We start from the raw sequence: 17,410 nt of genomic DNA, 5'->3' as shown, positions 1-17,410 counted from the left end.
GATCCACTCTCATGTCGTATACTCATCTACTTATTTTTTCCTTCAGGTTAAATTGTCCTTCGTTTTCATCAACTACTTTCTTGCAAGATCAAGTACATTTGTTCTCCCAGGCTCTTTCTCCCTCTCTCCATCTACCCGTCCTCCACTTTCCCTCTAGTCTCTCTCTGTTTAAAGGAGGCAATGGAGTATACACAGGCTTTGCAGTCACACTAATCTGGGTTTAAATCCTTGTTCTATCAGTTATTTTGTTATTTGTGAGCAAGTTACCTAAGCCTAAGTTTGAGCCTAAGTTTTTTCATCTGTAAAATGGAGATCATCCTTACAGGGGTTTTGTGAGGATCAAATAGTACAAATTGCCTGAAGGGCTTAGCACACTGCATAGCAAATAGTAAGACTGCAGTAAATGCAGCCACTGTTATTCCCATTACCAGCCTCATTTCTCCCACCCAGCTCCAACCTTCCCTTCCTCTTTGGCTCTGTGTCTACACATATACTGCCAGGCTTAATGAAACACTGGTCACCTCATCTAGCTCAGTTTTTCAGGATGGTAAAGATGCTTGACTGTCAGTCCCTGGTATTTCAGACTTTGTGTCTCTCTCTCCTTCATTTCCCCATATGCTTTTCTCTTTGATACACTTGACTTTCTCCAACTTTCCTGAGAACACTTGCTGAGGCAGTAACCATCAGCATTACCTTTCAGTCAAAGCCCCACCTGGATTGTGCTCAGAACTTTTGGCTAAGAGAGAGGGGATGACTGCCACTTAGAGTTTCTCTCACTTTGTCCACCATGTTTAATTCATGTGTGTTGTAGACCATTTAAAGAGGTTCAATGAGCTGTGAAGATCAAGATATGAGCCATACAAATTGTACATTATTGAATTAAGATGCTAAATATGGAGCCTAAGTGATGTCAAGGAGGAAATAGTGAAAGCCTTAATGGTTTATGATGATGGAAATCAGGGTGGGTCAAGTCAGTAGCAAATTGAAAAGATGCATGACTTCAAGGAAAAGGCCATTTGTCATAGTAGAGTCATCCTCAATTTCTCCCTCTCCCTCATCCTCTGCATTCACTCCATCACTGAGACCTGTCAATTCTACCTCTAAATAAATCTCAAGTGTCCACTTCTCTTCATTCTCACTGCCATCACCCAAGGTCAACCCCCATCTCTGATTTGACTACTGCAATAGACTCGCTTGTCTCTTTGGATCTATCTCGCCCTTTTCTAATCCAATCTCCACTCTTTCTAAAATATGAACCAAATTATGTCACTTCTTTCTTTAAAATCTTCCAGTGGCTTCCTGTTGCTCTTATAATAAACTCTAAATCCATTATCATGGTTTTGGAACCCTTTGTTCCTCAATTGATTGATCTTATCTCAATCCACGCTCCCCCTTGTTTACTCTACTTTTGCATCCCTGTCTCCTTTCTGTCCCTCCAACATGCTAAGCTCATCCCCATCTCCGGCCTCTTGCACTTGTTGTTCCCTTAGCCCGTTGTGCTTGTTTTATATGGCTGGTGCATTCTCGATCCCCAGGCCTTGGTATAGAGCAGACTTTTTCAGCCCCCTCCCTATGTAGTTTCCCCCCACTTACACTCCAGCACACCATCCTGCTTATGCTCTCTTTGTTGACTTTTTCTATCTGCTCTATTAGGACAAAGACCATATCCATATTATTTGTTCTGTATCCCTTGCACTTTTACAGTGCAAGTAATATAGTACTTGATCAATAAACATTTGCTGAAGGATTAAATGAATGAATTTGTCACAGAAAGTCTCATTCCAAGATTTGATCTTTCATTGGACAATTACAGACTAAACTCATTTCTCACACCCCTTTATTTTCTTAGCTCTGGGCTGAAAATCCACAGCTACCAAGATTATTGAATGCAACATAAAGACACAAGCAGTTGGTCCCCAATAAAACAAGAGAAAACAGGAAAACTTCCACATTAGTGGAAATAAACCAATTGTTTCTTCAATATATATTCAGTGAGTGCCTATGATGTGCCAGATACTGATCAAACACCCATAATACACTGGTGTTTATCACAGCCCAAGGGGAGCTTAGAGTCTGGGAAAGGCAAACGTCAAACATATAAATATATGATTATACCCTGGGTTAAGTGCTCTGAAGGAGAGGAAAAGCTTCACGTTGAAAATAATAATGGGGAAGGTAGGGTGGTCAGGAAATGACTTTCTGAGGAGAAGATAAAAAACATTTAAGCTATGACCTGAAGGAGATGAGTAAATGATAAAAGGGAGATGGTGTAAGGAAAACATTTGGCCATCTGGATGCCCTGTATCTTAATGTAGCAGCAAGCAGCTTTGGTTGATATATCTTCATGGATAAGGGAAAGTAAAGGGGCCTTCCAGCGACCAGGAGGGACCATGTATGGAGCCCTCTGCCACCCTCTCACACGCCCTTTTAGTTACAAGATAAATAGATTTTTTTAATCAATTCTTTTTTCTATGAAAATAACTTTTGCAACCCAAGTCCGGGCATTCTGAACTCATAAGGAGCCCCAGACAGGTTCTTCCTTTGCCCCAAAAGCTTTGTTCTTTGTCTTCATTATGTGTCTTTGGATTCGTAAAAGATTAGAGCTGATTTGACAATCCTCGGCACATCAATCTCTCCCTATGTGGCAAGGATCCGTCTCTCCCATCTCCAGAGAGGAAACCACTTACCTCCTCTGATTCTTCTGGGTGGCTGACAGACAGCAAATTAGAGCAACACTTAAGCATCTACGACAAAAATTTTCTGGGCACACTTGTTTAGGAAAAACATCCAAATTATTTAGTAGCCCATAATTCCTGTCAACTCATTATAGAAGTCTGGGCACGCAGACCAAGTAGGGAAGGAAGAACAGATAAAAGACCAGTGCCACCTGGAGTAGGAGGGCACTAGTTCCTCCTCTGGACAAGATCTTCAGTAAGCAACCCTCTATGCCAGGAGAGTCCCCATTAGTCACGCCCACGATGGGGACCTCCATGGCCTCCTCTCTCGAATCTGGAGAAATCTATGAGGAACAATCGACAAAATACTGGACAAGGAGTCCTTGCACAGGATTCTAGTCATGCTCATTGGCTACTAGACTTCGTCTCTATCTTGTTGCATGACTGTGAGCAAGTCTCTTTATCTTTCTGAATCTCAGGATCTTCTCTTCCTCTGGTAAAATGAAGTCATCAAACTAGGTCAAGTGTTTCCTAAAATATTTTTAGCAGCATAACCTGCCCTTTAGAGGAAAGCCTATGTGGAGGCCCGATATATAAAACAGGTAGGGTCTATTTGTATTTTGTCCCTTGAGAGGGGTCCCCAGAAGACGTTATTAGAAGCCTGCATTGTCTTTGATTCTTAAGGCTCTGGAGGCTGATTTGCTCCAAACTATGGGCTGGATTATGTGCTCTCAAAAGTCATATTTTAAAGCCCCATTCCCCCTTATGACTATATTTGGAGATTGAGATTTTAGGAGGTATTTAAACTTAGATGAGGTCAAAAGATTGGGGTCCTAATCTGATAGCATTATAAGAGGAGGAAGAGAGAGAGAGAGATCCCTCCCTCAATGTCCATGCATCAAGGAAAGATTATGTGAGGACATAGGATGATCATCAGGAAGCAATCAGCCAGCACCTTGATCTCGAACTTCCCAGCCTCCAAAACTGGGAGAAAGTAAGTTTCTGTCATTGAAGCCACCCAGTTGGTAGTATTTTGTTATGGCAGCTCAGGTGGACTAATACAGCCCAGCTACGGCACCAGTGGCTCTCAGTCTAAGGATAAGAGTGGCCCTTGTAACTTTGAGTTTGACTCCTTAACATCCATGAGTCAGGGTCCCAGCTAGAAGGCAAAGGGTTGTCCTCCTTATTTCACAAGGACTTCCCATCCACTCCAACCACACAGATACCTTTTTTCCCTGATAAACATCCTGACCCCATGTTTTGTTTATCTCTTAGTTGAATAAGGAAAACTAACCTCACTTAAAATCACACAGGCAATTAGGTCTTTCCAGTGCTCCCTCCTAACTCTTATTTTATTCCTCTGTCCAACAATCTTTGCTGACTCACCAGTACATATGAAATAAAGAACAAAATGCCAGACACTCTATCCTTGCCTTTCATAGCTCCCCTACAGGTATGCCATTCATGGATCCCAAAACACACCTGTATTTTTCTATTTCTGCACATTTTTTACTCTATGTGCAGTAAGTTTACTTCATCTAGGATGCCTCCTCTACTACCTCTGGCCATCTGACGCTGCCCATCCTTCAAGATCCAGCTCATTTGCCACCTTCTCCATGAAAGTTATCCTGAATTCTCTACTTGGAAGTATTATTTACCTTTTTTGCACTTCTGTCACCACTCACTATGCTGACATGGCACAGAACACCCATTTTCCCACTACGACTACTGGGAAACTTCTTAAATCCTCTTCTAGGTTGCAAATGTCTTGAGGACAAAGACCGTGTCTTATTCGTCTTTCAATATTATATACTGCCTGGCATGGTGCCTTGCAATTAGAAGGTGCTCAATAAATAATGGTTAAGTGAATGAATGGATGGATGGATAGATGAATTTGAGAATAACTGTATCTGATTAGGTCGGGAATAATTTAAGTATAGATAGAGCTTTTAATATGCCTGTGCATAAAAGAGGAAGTACGAACCTGGAATATGTGATGAGTTTGGGGGCAGATGTCAGAGATGAAGGTATAGTAACTCATAACTCATTCAACAGCTACACATTTGTTAAGCACTAACAATATGCTGGGAACTGTTACACAGCTGGTGAGAAAAACAGACAAGATTCTTACCATCTTGGAACTTGCAGTGTAGTGGGAGAAACATATTAAATAGATGCTTGAATATTGTATAAAATAGTAACTAGTAGCTTGCTATATAAAGGAAAAGAAGTTGCTCTAAGGTAGAATGAGAGACGGACATAATTTAGATTCAAGGATTAGGAAAGGGCTCTCCAACGAGGTAGCATTTTGGATAAAGATGAACTAAGTTAAGATCCGAAGGGGATCAGGAACCATCCAGGCTTAAAGAGAGACAAAGATCCTGAGGTAGGAAACTGATGCCTGCAATGAACTGCAAGGCCAAGAGGATCAAAGAGAACTGGTGAGGAATTGGTAGGAAAGGAAGACAGTGGGTAGCTGAGGACCTGATCACACAGGACCCTCCAGTGAGGAGTCCTGGTTTATTCCGAGTGTGGTGGAAAGTCACTGAAGGGTGTCAGCAGTGGAAGGATATGACCCTCTCCTCACTTTGGCTGCTGCACAGAGAAAAGACTGAACCAGAACAAGTCTGGCTGCAGACTACACATAGAAGACTATTGCAAACAAGAGTCTAAAGTGGTTCAGATTGAAGGGATGTCAGTGGGTATGGAAAGAAGTAGCAGGACTAAAGAAGCATTGAGGTATAATACCTTAGATTATCTTGTTGATAACTAATTTGTCATATGCCATATGCCGTATTCTCTTATTTATTGTCAATGCCTCGCAACAATATCTTATAAGTCCATGAGAGCAAGGACTTGTCTCATACATTGCTGAATCCCAATGCCTATAACAGTGCTTGGCATATAGTAAGTGCTAACTAAATATTTGGTGAATAAATTTATGATGGAATGAATTATAAATTAGACGTAAAAGTGAAAAGGTGTAGAGAATGAATTCCAGGAGGATGGGGGTGATATTTATTAAGATGAGAAAAAGCAAGGAGAAGCTGTTTGGGGGATAAGATCAGAAATTCATTTTTTGATATGTGGAGTTTTATAGGTATCTAGGAGATATCCAAAAGGATATTGTCGTATAAATTTAGGCAATATCTACACATATATAGCATTTCAAGCCATGGGATCATCTACAACAGGATTTCTTGACCTGAAGTCTACAATGGCCAAGGGGTTTATGAATGATACTCAGGAGATCCATGAACCTGTATGAGAAAAATATTATATCTTCACTTTTACTAAATTCTAACTGAAATTTAGCATTCAATTATGAATGTAGCAACAAACTACAGCAGTATATGTGATGCCTGTGAATTTGTCCCTAACAAAGAACACAGATGTTGTAATATGATATTACAACTTGCCATATCATTTGTGCTCATCACCATTTCAACATCATGGAAGTCATTGGACTCACCACTAGATCTTATAATTGACAAAAAAAAAGCACATATATCCTTATATCACAAATTTCATGATTTTTGTTTTTCTACGTTTTGATAAATGTTTTTCAAAATAATGGACTTCCTTTCTTGTTCCATATATTTTAGTCAACAGGTTTAAAAGCAATGGGGTCAGAGCTGGGGCTCCATCCTGGCTGGGCTATCACAGTGTGATAGCATCAAGTACCTCTGAGAGAAAACAGCAGCAGGACCTGGAGGCAGTGTCTGTGGAAGCGGAAGATACTACTCCCAACCATTGCACGTCCAGCTTCCAAGTTTTAGTGGTGTCAGCCAAGTTCAAGGGGAAGCTGCTGCTTCAGAGACATGGGCTGGTAAACAGGTGCCTAGCAGAAGAGCTCCTGTACATCCATGCCTTTGAGCAAAAAACCCTGACCCCAGAGCAGTGGGCCTATGAGTGGCATAAATGAGGGACCAGGACAAGCACAGCCATTAAACATGAATCATGGCCAAAAATAAAATTAAAAAATAAATAAAATAATAAAATAAAATAAAATAAAATAAAATAAAATAAATAAAATAAAATAAAAAGTAGTGTCATTTTAAGAAAGGAACAGGCTTGACCAAATAGCCAGAGGTTTCATATCACAGGACAAATTCAGTGTCCCTGGGAGGAACCGTGTCTGGGGAAGAGGGAGCTACCAGGAAGGCAGGGACTGACTGTCCAAGAAATGGTGGGGGTGGGGTGGAAGGGAAATAGCCATGGGGTGAAGGAAGCTGACTAAAGAAGCAGGAAGTTATGGAAAGCTTACAAGTTGGAGAACAGAGAAGAACAAGAACTCTAGAGCTCCTGACAAGGGGACTTGACACACAGAGAAGACTCGAGAGAGAAGTCTGAAAACAAAATGCCAGGGAACACTACTTGGCTTGTGAACAGCCTATCTTTATCTGGAGACCCTGGGGCACTTCTTCCAGAAAGCAGCTAGGGACTCCTGAACTGGGTGTAAGGCTGCCTTGGGCAGGTGCATCAGTGAAGGGCTGGCTGGGCTGGGAGACCTAAGGAGATCTAAGCCCTGCCCTTGACCGGCTCTGTGACTTTGATTCAGTCGTTCCTTGGGTGGGTCTATTTCCTCATCTTAAAGCTGAGGGGGTTGAACTAGAACATTTTTAAGAGTCCCTCCAATACAGACAATACAGGATTTGATCAATGCTCTGTTCTGAGACTGCTGTAATACTGTGTGGCTGGTCATACTGGACAAAAACCTTTCTCTCTCTGGGCCTCCAACTCCTAAAATTCAGAGATTGACCAACTATCTTCTTGGACCCTTCCAGCACTAATGACCTGTTACCAGGGGCTGTTTGTTAACCATAACACACGAACAAACAAGCGTGGAAAGCCCAGCCAAAAGGGCCTTACTTTCTCTGATTGACTGACAAAGCCAAAAGAGTCTTATCTGGGCTAGAGGTGCACAGAAAAGGGGGGACCAGGAAGTGGACCCAGTTTCTCTGAGCCTCATTCCTATGTTCTCTCCTTATACACTGTTCAAAGTTCACTCACAACACCCCATGGCACTTACCTGCCTCTAAATCTATTGTTCCCCATCCTCTCCTCCATCTCATAAACTGTGAGCTCCTTAGACTAGGGACCTTGCTTTACAGCAAGGTCTTTATCTCTACTGCCTGGCTCAATAAATGTTTGCTGAATGAATGAACAATATAACAGTTCTGTGAATGAATAGCATAATAATTATACACCAAATTACTTTGGAGAATAATTATTTTGATTGGGGCAAGACTAGACGAAGTGCAAATAAAGGGTCAGACATATCAGTGTGCATACTAAAAATGGGCTAAGGTTAACAGATGTTGAGTATCAAATTTTGCTAAGGGATTCTGTTCCTCCACATTACCTATCTGTGTCTCTACACCTTGGAAAAAATAATTTTTATAAGTAATTCACTCTGATCACTCTATGGGAAGTGAGGTCTCCACTACCATCCCTACCCCTTTCCCTATCTCCTACAAGGCCCCAATGCAGAATGAGTTAAATGCTGACCTCATTGTCATATTTCAGGCCTCTGACTAACCTTCTCTTCTGCTTCCTGTTTCAGGAGCAGTAACTGAGCCACTGCCTGCTCAAGCTTGAAGATAGATAGGCTGCAGAGAGATTCTCCGTGGGCTTGAACCTAAGCTGCATATTCCAATTGATTTTACCAAAAATCCCCACAGTAAGGTATCAAGCTCTAGCCCAACCAATAACACAAGGGCTCATGGTTTTCCATTTGCTGTATGTGCACAGCCACCTCAAGAACATCAAGGGAGATGTGGCTAAGGCAAGGCAAGATTTGTGTTTTCCTGGGTCCTTTTGGTCTTGGGCAGAGAAATCTCCAGCCCCTTGGATGCCTGAAGAGAAAACACCCTGAGTCAGACTATACTGATTGTTGTGTAGAGGTCAGAGAGGTGAACTGAGGAAATGAGAATGTCTTAGAAATTGTTTAGTTACGAGGAACTGAAAGTCACTTCAACTAACTTAAGAAAAAAGGCATTTGATATAACGATGCAGGGAAATTCAAGGGCCCCAAATTGTATCATGGGGAAAGCAGAAGATAGATGGCACAGAGGTAAGGAGTTAGTAAAAGGTTAAGGAAGTAGAGATAGCAACTAGATCGCTCTTTGAGAAAGTTCAGCAATAAAACAGAGAAATGAGTCAGTAACCCAAGGGAGTAGTGGAGAAGAAAAGGTTCTTGGAATGTAAATTAAGAAATAGCAGTCAGAAGAGGAGCAAACAGGGGAAAGAGAGATGAGATAATTGATGCACAGTAGATGCTCAATAAATATGTGCAAATTAATGGAAACCATCTGGGCTGAAGAACATTAAAGTTAAATCTGGCTCAGGGGACACTGAGCACATTTTCTACATTTCTGTCCTCATGTTAGGTGACTACTCTCTGACTCCTCAAGCACGATTCAGGCATTACCCTGGAGGAAATCAATGGCCTTCCAGGGCTACAGCCAGGGAGCAGGGAGACATTGCTGCAGTTCTGGAAGCCATGGCCAGTCCCTCATGCCCAGCTGCCTGTGGTTCCTGCGTGTTGTGAGACCAAACAGATGTGAGAAGACCAGAAACTAAGCAACACCAGCTACACTCACATTTCCTAATTGACGTCATGAATCATTATCAGCCAAATATCAGTCCCAATAGAAGCTGGTATTTCTCTTAGAGGGGACTCTTGGGATACCTGACCAGGACAATAGGGGTTCTGGAGAAGAGGCCAGTAGTTCAAGCTAATTATTCTAGCCATCATACTGGAATTAAAGAGGTAAACTGAGTAAATGAGATGTTTTAGGGGCATTTTGGTTGCAAGGAACAGATATTCACTTAAGCTAACTTGAATAAAATGGAATTTATTTTAAGGAGCCAGGGAAATACCACGGAACAAAATTATAAAAAAAAAAAAAAAGAAAAACTTACAATGGGCTTTATAGGAAATGGGAAGTTGAGATGTTCTTTTTCTCTCTACCATTTTCCACCCCACAGTGCATGTCTTTCAAATCTTCCAGAGGCACCTGGGTGGCTCAGTTGGTTGAGTGTCCGACTTTGGCTCAGGTCATGATCTCACAGTTCATGAGGCTTGTGAGTTCAAGCCCCGTGTAGGGCTCTATGCTAACAGCTCAGAGCCCGGAGCCTGCTTCAGATTCTGTGTCTCCCTCTCTCTCTGCTCCTCCCCTGCTCACGCTCTGTCTGTCCCTCTCTCAAAAGTAAATAAACATTTTAAAAAGGTTTTTTAAAATCTTCCGTGTTATTTTCTCCATCTTTCTCTCTCCCAGAGTCGTTTCTGTGCTCATTCACCCACTTTTGCATGGCCCATCATGAATGTCCTGAAATGGTGGCCACACCGCTACCACCACCACTAATGGAATCTGGCAGCTGAGCTCCCCCCAGACTAATAACTGTATCTCTGTCATCCCATTCCATACTCCCTGCAAAGAGCCATTTATTAGCTCAGTTAGGGCCGGGTGTCTACATCAGCACAACCAGATTATTACAGAGATAGAGACACATGATAAGTGGAGACACGCCTTCCAGGCTGTAGATGGGCAGGTTTGCTAACAAGGAGGTTGCATGGAGAGAAAATGACTGGCATATTTAGTTCAGAGATTCTAGCTGAATGTCACACTCTGGGCTAAACTTGATTTATCAAGCGCTATGGGAAAAGTTGACTTAGTCGCTCACCTCCTTTAAGGAAAACTTTTTGCTCAATTTGGAGCAAGGGCAGAAAAATGCCCAGAGATTTGTCTGCTAAATTATAGCATCTCCTGGTTGCTTGATGTCCTCGCCTCAAGACAGGCTGAAGCCAACACCTTTTCCCTATGGGGTTTTGCTTCTCTGAATACGATGATGAATTCCTTAGTGGCTCCTGCCCAGGCACTGAGATTGTTGGCTAGTTCACTTCTTGCGCAGGGTGAAGAACTAAAATGGATTAAAAGCATCCAAAAGATGTTCTCTGAACAAAGTGGAATTAAAGTAGACATCAACTACAGAAAGATATATGGAAAATAACCAAATATTTGGAAACTAAACAACTCACTTCTAAATAACCCATTAGCCAAAGAATAAATCACAAGGGAAATCAAAAAATATTGTAACACAACATATTAAAATGTCTTCTTTTTTGAAGCCAAAGCAGGGCATAAAGGATAATTCTTAGCACTGTTAACCTTGTATTAAAAAAAAATAGAAAGACTTCAAATCAATGACTGAAGCTTCCACCTTAAGAAACTAGAAAAATAAAAATAAAACCTAAAGTAAGCATTAGGAAGTAAATAATAAAGACAAGAACAGAAGTCAATGAAAGGCAAAACAGGAAAATAATGGAGAAAAACAACAAAATTAAATGTTTCCTTTAAAATATCAATAAAAGTGATAACCTCCTAGGCAGATTGATGGGGGGCAGGGGAAAGAGAGAGAACAAATTACCAACATCAGGAATGAGAGAAGGGGCATAACTACAGATCTCACAGACATTAAAAGGAAAATCATCAAATATTAAGAAAAATTTATGACAATAAATACAAGATAAATACAAATTCACCTAATACTTAGATGAAATGGACACATTCCTTTGAAGATACAAGCTACCAAAACTCTCTCAGGAAGAAATAGTTTGAATAGCCATATATATATATATATATATATATATATATATATGCCTCTTGAATAGCCATATATATATATATATATATATATATATATATATGCCTCTCCATAAAGAAAACTCTGGGCTTGAACAATTTTACTGGTAGATTCTGCCAAAAATCTTAAGAAAGTTATAATGCCTATCTCACATAAATTATTCTACAACATAAAAGTTGGAGGGACACTCCCAATTCATTCTTACTCTAGCATTACCCTGATCCCAAAGCCAATTTGTTATTCTAAGAAAATGAAACTACAAACTAATTTCCAACATTGAACATAGATACAAAAATCCTTAACAAAATTTAAACAAATTGAATCCAGCAATATATAAAAAGGCCAATAATACAGCATAACCAAGTGGAGTTTATCCTCAGAATGCAAGATCAGCTTAACATTAAAAAATCAATCAGAGGCACCTGGGTGGCTCCCCTAGTTAAGCATCAGACTCTTGATTTCAGCTCAGGTCATGATCTCACAGTTCATGGGATCAGCTATCTGTGGAGCTCTGTGCTGATAGCACAGAGCCTGCTTGGGATCCTCTCTTTCCCTCTCCCTCTACCCCTCCCCAACTTGCATGCATGCACACATATGCACACTCTCATTAAATACATACATACATACATACATACATACATAAATATTTTAAGACCAATCAGTATAATCACATTAACAGTCTAAAAGAGAAAAATCATATAATTATCTCAATAGTTATGGAAAAATAATTTGCCAAAATTTTAAATACCCCTTCATGATAAAAAACATCTGAGCAAATTTAGAATAGAAGGCAACTTTCTCAGCTTCAAAGAACAAAGAATGTGGGAATATATGGGAAACCTATAGCTAACACAATACCAAATAGTGGAAAAACTGAATGTTTTTCTCCTAAGATCAGGAACAAGACACTCCTCACTCCCCACTCCCATTTAACATTGTACTGGAGCTACTATCCAGGTGCAATTAGGAAAAACAAACAAAAAAGGCATTCAGGGGAGGGGGGAAAGGCATCCAGACTAGAAAGGAAGAAATGAAATTCTTTATCCTAAAATTTACTTTCTTTAAGTTCAGAAGCTCATCATTCTGGCATGATGGAATCTGGAAAACTCCCATTCATCTACTGGGTACTAGGAAATGCATCCTGTCCCTGTGTCTCCCACCACTCTTTTAACACTGGAAGGAGTATTGCTTGGACTGCACACAGTCAGGGACTTCCATTCTGATGTCAAAGTGCTAGGGTTGTGGTCAACCTTCTCTCTCCTCTCCTCTCTCTTCTGTTCTCTTTTCCTCCTTCCTCCTCCTCCTGCTCCTCCTCCACTTCCTCTTCCTCTTCATCTTCGTCTTGTTCGCCTTCTCCTTCTCCTCCTCCTCCTCCTTCTCCTCCTCCTCTTCCTCCTTCTTTCTTTCTCCTCCTTCTCCTTCTCCTCCTCCTCCTCTCCTTCTTCTTCTTCTTCTTCTTCTCTCTCTCTCTCTCTCTCTCTCTCTCTCTCTCTTCTCCCCACTTCCATCCCTTCCTCCATCACTGCCACTATCTCTTCCCAGGAGACCAGACAGTTAAAGAGGTCAGTGCTAAGCTCCTGCCTGACAATGCTCATCCATTTCTCCCCCTTTCCCACAATCTTTCTCATTTCCAATAGTCTAGATAGATAAAATAGTCTCAGAGTACGCTTGCATCTAAGAGTTCCCACATCTTGAAAGGGCAGAGGAGAGAAAAAGTTGTAGGCATGAGCTAAATATCACTTCAAGCTACTTTTTGCTGGCTAATATGCTCTCAATATCCTGGTGGAAATAGATGATATTTGAGTATGGATTTAGGGAGGAAGAGACTCCGCAGCTCAACCCATCTTGATTCTTGGTAATAAGCTGCCTCCAGCCCAGGCAAAATGAGTTGTCCATGGTGGCATGGACATGTGACCAGAGGACAATACAGGGCTTTGGTGCCAGAGCCTCGTGGTGATAAAACTGGGGCATTTGTTGGACTCTGCCTTCTGCATACCCTGCTTTCAGGAATACTACAAGTTATCAGTGGCTGGCATAGACAGCCAAGCACCCAGAAACCTAGGTCCTTGTCATTTTTTGCTCAATCTTCCCCTCCCTGACTGCTGTGATCACCTCACAGAGAATAAACTACCCCTACTCAAACTTCACTTCTGGGTGCCAAGATTGATGATGCTATGCACACACCTACAAAGCGAATATGAAAAGCTTTATCACTTGCATAATAAGAGTCTCTGGGGAGAACAGGATAGGCTCCCCAGGGGCCAAAAAATGGCTTGAAAGAGAGCAATGAAGGACAAGTAGGTTGGGGTCTTATGGTGATTATAGAATGGGGCTGGGGTGAGGGCCTGTGCTTGAGTGGTTTCAACTTCCCGCTGATGCCAAAGCAAGAAGTACCTTGGTTTTCTTATAAGCTTGCCCAGATATGGGGCAGAAAAACAAAGGAAAGTGGGCTTTAAGAAGCCATCAGCAGTCGAGTATCAGAAATGAAGTCAGACGCTTCACTGCAACGACACTATCAGTAATTCCTTCAAAGAGCTGCCTTTCAACTCTTTGTCCTCGATGTGAGGAGCATACACCAGGCCCCTACCCGACAACTTCTGTCTTTGGGAAGAACAGGTTGTTGGGTTGGGAGTCTCGCTCCCACACAAGGAGCAGCCATATGCGTGGATGTGACAGGACCTAATGAGCTCGCAGAGAATATTTAAATTGCTAAACAGGATAGCATATTTACTACCGTGTTTATCCCTAAGCATTTGCAGTAAAAATCAAAGTGATGCCATTATGTGATCCCCCAGTGGCATGTACTTGGAAGCTCTCCTTTTTTAGCCAAAATTGATTTGGGGGTTGTATATAATTCTCCCTTTCAAACAGCAATTGAAAGTCTGAATGGTGGGGAATTAAGCAGAAAAAATATGGACAAGCTTAAAGCACAAGCAGAAAAGAATTTGCTCACTACCTCTGGGAGGTGACGATGACAGCCTTATCCCTCTCTACTGTCCCATTGCAGGGACCATCAGCAGCATGGTACAGAAGAAAACACCTTGGCTTTGAAGCCAACTGACTCAAAATTTAACTCTGGCTGAGCCACTTAATATGTGACCTTAGGGGGCGCCTGGGTGGCTCAGTCAGTTGGGTAACCAACTTTGGCTCAGTCATGATCTCATGGTTCATGAGTTCGAGCCCCACATTGGTCTCTGTGCTGACAGCCCAGAGCCTAGAGCCTGAAGCCTGCTTAGGAGTCTGTGCTTACCTCTGTCTCTGTCTCTGTCTCTGTCTCTGTCTCTCTGTCTCTCTTTCTCAAAAATAAATAAATATTTTTAAAAATTAAACATGTGACCTTTCTCAAAAATAAATAAATACTTAAAAAAATTAAACATGTGACCTTAGGAAATTAAGTTTCTTACAACCTCACTTTTCCCATCTGTACATTAGGGATAATAATACCTACCACGATAAGATTGTTACGAAGAAAAAAGGAGAAAATTCACATTAGTTTCTAGCACAATGTATGCCACGTATACAATAGGTACTCACTAGTTAGTGCATTTCTACCGCATTTCTACCACCATTAGGACAACCACGAGTACTAAAGAATTGTGAGTTTTAAAAATTTTTATCTCTCCATTCTTCTGTCCATGGTGCATAACTTGCTCTCCAAAATTACCAAGGATCATGTCTGTACTTAAAAACCTCCAGAGAACTCACCACCTCCTCGGCATACTCCATCTACTGGAAACTCTAACGAAAAGTTCTTCCTTAAACTGAACTAAAATCTAGCTTGTCAAGGCATAGCTTCTGTCAACAGAAAAATATTCTGGGGGAATATTAGCAGCTGAGTAGAAAATAAAATGAAAGCTCTAGTTTCCATTTATGACAATATTTCAGATGAGACATCTTGAGAAACCATCAGCTACAAAGAAACCAAAAAGACTGCAGGAAATATTTCTAAATATCATTTTAAATGTAAAATGCATAGCAGAAGGGGCATGGCAATACAAAAAAAAAAAAATCTTCATAAGTCACAAAGGAAACAAAAACACCAACCCAGGGGCACCTGGGTGGCTCCGTCGGTTGAGCGTCTGACTTCAGCTCAGGTCATGATCTCATGGTTCGTGGGTTCGAGCCCCGCATCGGGCTCTGGGCTGACAGTTCAGAGCCTGGAGCCTGCTTTGGATTCTGTGTGTGTGTGTCTCTCTCTGCTCTTCCCCCGCTCATGTTCTGTCTCTCTCTCCTCTCAAAAATAAAAAAAATAAATAAACATTAAAAAAATTAGAAAAAAAAAACACACCAACCCAGAAAGGTAGGTGCTGAGGATGACTGCTTATCACTGGCAACCTGGGGCTCCCTTTTTAATGGACTTTCCCTGAAGAAAGGCCTGTTCATAGGAATGAAGGTAAATCTAAAACCCTTGCATGAATCTGAGACCCTGACAAGCTGATCCCCTCAAAGAAAGGGTGAGCTTGTTAAAAAAAATACCCACAAAGGGAGACAAAAGGAAGTTTGCCTTGTCAGAGTCTTGAGACTGACCAAAGAGAGAAACAGAAAAAGTCTCCCTGGACACAACAACTCGTGGAGACTACATGTAATTCACACAATCTGAAATTTTTTTAATGTTTATTTTTTTAAAGACACAGAGCACAAGTGGGGGAGGGGCAGAAAAAGAGGGAGACACAGAATCCAAAGCAGGCTCCAGGCTCTGAGCCGTCAGCACAGAGCCTGACATGGGGCTCAAACTCACGAAACATGAGATCATGACCTGAGCCAAAGTCAGATGCTTAACCGACTGAGCCACCCAGGCACTCCTGAAAAGTTTTTTTTTTTAATCCATTAAGTTAAAAGGTCGATCATAATCCCAGATTGAGTATATCAAATGCAAATTCTCTCCAGAGTAATACACATTAAACCTAAGCTCAGAGAACTTTCACAATTAAGCTCCAATGAGCATGATCTCACAATCTAAATTCATAAATTAGACCCACAAAGACTTTAGACATTGGAAAGAATATGTGTCTATCAAAAGTGAAAAATAAAAATAAGAAAGGATAAAGTTACTCATTAACACTGGCATCTTGGCAAAGTAAGTGCACATGCTATAATCTTAAGAGTGACCACCCAAAAAATAGAAGTAGAATGGATAATGGCCAAATTCATGGAGGTTGAAAACACAAAGTTTTTAAAAATCCAATCCAAAAGAAAGTAAAAGCAGAGAGAAAAACAATACTGGGGGAAAATAGGAAGCCCAAAATAAATGGTTAAGTTTGAACTAACATGTCAGTAATAACGTAAAGTGTAAATAAACTACATTGTCCAGTAAAAAGAGAAATAAAAAGACTGTTGGACTAGATGAAGAAATAAAATCTAACTTAATATAAGAATACAGAAAGATGCCTGGGTGGCGCAGTCGGTTAAGCGTCCGACTTCAGCCAGGTCACGATCTCGCGGTCCGTGAGTTCGAGCCCCGCGTCAGGCTCTGGGCTGATGGCTCGGAGCCTGGAGCCTGTTTCCGATTCTGTGTCTCCCTCTCTCTCTGACCCTTCCCCGTTCATGCTCTGTCTCTCTCTGTCCCAAAATAAATAAAAAAAAAAAAAAAAAAAAAGAATACAGAAAGATGGAAACTGGTAAAATGTCAACCAAAATGAAGCTGGCAGATTTCTGCTTCCAATCAAGGTGGAGTACCAGAAATTAGAGTTACCCTCCTACCATAAACAGCCCCAAACTGACAAACTATATGGAAAACGATGTTGCCAAGACATTGCACATCATCCAACCAAGGACAGTGATCCTGAGTGATGGAAAACAAAGGAGATGAAGCCTACAGTTGCCCAAGCTCACTGACTTGAGTTTCCAGCCCAGACAGAGCCCAGGGAGAAGGCATCCAGGCCAGCCCAAAGGATTCCCCGACGTCAGGAGATAAAGCTGCGAGGCCAGGCAGGTCAATGTGGATCGAGTCAGCAGGACAGGGGACCAAAGAAGAGAGAGCGCCAGAGAGCTGTAGACCTCCCTCCAGCATTCAAGAGTACTGATAGGTGCACACAGTGGGGAAACTATCCAAAGCCAAGGGAAGAACCACCTGAAATCTAGCTATT

The 17,410-nt window shown here is 41.4% G+C and overlaps 1 pseudogene; it reads left to right on the top strand.

Annotated features, from left to right (window-relative positions):
* Positions 1 to 306: 306 nt before the first annotated feature.
* Positions 307 to 6,600, top strand: LOC145715642 (bolA-like protein 2 pseudogene; annotated as a pseudogene).
* The last annotated feature ends 10,810 nt before the right edge of the window (positions 6,601 to 17,410 follow it).

This window comes from Panthera onca, chromosome C1, assembly GCF_046562875.1.
Source record: "Panthera onca isolate mPanOnc1 chromosome C1, mPanOnc1 haplotype 2, whole genome shotgun sequence".
NCBI classification, from domain to species: Eukaryota; Metazoa; Chordata; class Mammalia; order Carnivora; family Felidae; genus Panthera; species Panthera onca.
This window is presented reverse-complemented; position numbering and strand designations above follow the sequence as displayed.